The sequence below is a fragment of the Hakea prostrata genome, unplaced genomic scaffold (assembly GCF_041222555.1).
Source record: "Hakea prostrata isolate BN-2017 unplaced genomic scaffold, UWA_Hpros_2 contig_81, whole genome shotgun sequence".
In the NCBI taxonomy this organism is placed as follows: domain Eukaryota; kingdom Viridiplantae; phylum Streptophyta; class Magnoliopsida; order Proteales; family Proteaceae; genus Hakea; species Hakea prostrata.
In genome coordinates this window covers 23,001-25,147 of record NW_028291200.1, presented here as the reverse complement: position 1 = coordinate 25,147, position 2,147 = coordinate 23,001, and the positions used below count along the sequence as shown (strand labels likewise).

General features: G+C 41.2%; 1 non-coding gene across 1 annotated transcript; it reads left to right on the top strand.

Moving 5' to 3' along the window:
- The first annotated feature begins 955 nt into the window (after positions 1-955).
- Positions 956-1,062, top strand: LOC148998966 (small nucleolar RNA R71). Its single transcript, XR_016171071.1, has one exon. It is a non-coding gene; the product is annotated as a small nucleolar RNA R71 (small nucleolar RNA).
- The last annotated feature ends 1,085 nt before the right edge of the window (positions 1,063-2,147 follow it).

The window sequence follows — 2,147 nt, the reverse complement described above, 5'->3', positions numbered from 1 at the left end:
ATGGGTCAAGTTAACCTCTTCTCGACTCTTAAGATCAATGGGCAATGGCTTAGGAGTAGGCAAAGGTGCATAATATTCCTTCCCACTGCGTGTCACAACAGCGATTGCTTGGACTTATTCTTTCCTATACCCAATTTGATGATTAGGGTTACCTATTGGTTGACTAGGTAACTGACCAACCTCCCTCCTACTGATGGCATCAGCTAGTAGACCAAGTTGGATTTCCAATTTGTTAATGGACTGAGAATGGGAATGCAACAATTGAGTGTTTTGCTCTAATCCACTAAGTGCTTTTAGTACCTTATCCTCAAATGATGAATTATGTGAGGGTTGTAAAGATGATGGTTGCTCATTCCTATAGGCCTTTTGGTGCATATTAAATGGAGGTGGCCTATAAGGTATTTGATTAGAGGGATTGGGCATTGAGTTTCGCCATGAAAAATTGGGGTGGTTTCGCCATCCTGGGTTATAGGTATTGGAATATGGATCATTACCCAATTTAGAGACTCCTTGGGCCAAATGTGCATGCTCCTTAACAAACTCAGGGTATTGTGTAGCCAAATAGCACTCACTGACATGATGGAATATGCTAGAACATAAAGCACATGCTTCAATCTGATTAGGTGGAGAGAAACTTGTAGGAAGTGAAGATGTGGTTTGTTGTCCTAATGACAAGAGATAATCCAATTTCTTAGATAGCAAGTCAACCTTAGCACTCATCTCAACGGTAGGATTGATATCATAGAAACCGCTCCTCTTTGGTTGCCCAATGGATGGAATCTCAGTCCTAGTTGCTGAAGCATGGTGTTGAGAGTTTTCACTAAGGGTCTCAAAAAGTTCCCATGCCTCATTCTCATTCTTGTGCATGAAAATCCCACCACAGGAAGAATCAACCATTTGCCTATGTCAGTCTTTAAGGCCATCATAAAAGCATTGAACCAATTGCCATTTAGGAATATCATGGTGGGGGCACTTTCTAAGTAATTCTTTTAGTCTTTCCCAAGCCTCATTAAATTGTTCTCCTTCTTGTTGGGAGAAACTCGTTATCGCTCTCCTAATGCTATTGGTACGGCCAATGGGGAAGAACTTTTTAAGGAACTCCTGTTGCATTTCTACCCAAGTGGAAATTTTAACATTGTCCAAAAAATGAAGCCAATGCTTAGCTTTATCTTTAAGGGAGAATGGGAAAAGAAGTAACCTTAAAGCATCAACTGAGAGGTTTTGAATTTTAAACGTGGAGGACCTCTAAAAACTCATCTAAGTGCTTATAAGGCTCTTCATTGGCAAGTCCATAAACAGATGGTAGCATTTGAATCACACTAGATTTGATCTCATATTGAGCCGCCTCTATGTTAGGCAACTTAATACAAGAAACCGGAGTATATATCGTAGGAATGAAATGCTCACTCAAGGGCCTCATTGGAGGCTCATAGTTTGCCATGGTTCTTTGCCTGCTAAGGTTGGCCAAAGTCTCTTCTAACTCTAAGTCAAGTGGATTCAACTCAGGGTTTAGGGACGGACGACCATGCATAAACACAGAAGAAGAAAAAAGAATTGACATGAATGTTCCCACTATTCATGTTGCCTATAGGAGCCAAGTGTGAGTACTTTATGTGGCGCTAGGGTGGCAACAATAAAGAAACTCGGGTTAGGCGCAAGAGGTTGCGACTAGACTAAAACCTGTATGGTGTTGAGATGGACATACGTTCTATTGTATATAGAATGCTCCACCATAGCATGTATATCATACTATGTGTGCTTAGCCATCATTGGAAATGAGAGGATGGATCCATGCTCCTCTCATTGTGTGAGTCCTGGACCTTATGGTCCATTAGTGTTCTTAGTGACTTTCGACAACATCATGAAACGAAGGGTTGATGTGGCTACTTTGGAGTGTTACCTATGGTCATGATTGATTCGACCTAAAGGGGCACTACTGGGAAAGGAGTCAATCCTAAGTGTAGTGATGGTCTAGGGCAAAAGGAAATGTTTGATTCAACTGCACCCTAAAACGTGTTTGCTGGCACCAACTGTATGTGTTACAATAGTGAACATTTTAAGGACAAGAAGGTGATCTCTCAGAGGGATCGAGATACCTTTAGTCTAGTGAGTTTGAATAAACCTAGGATACTGTGGTATACTAATGC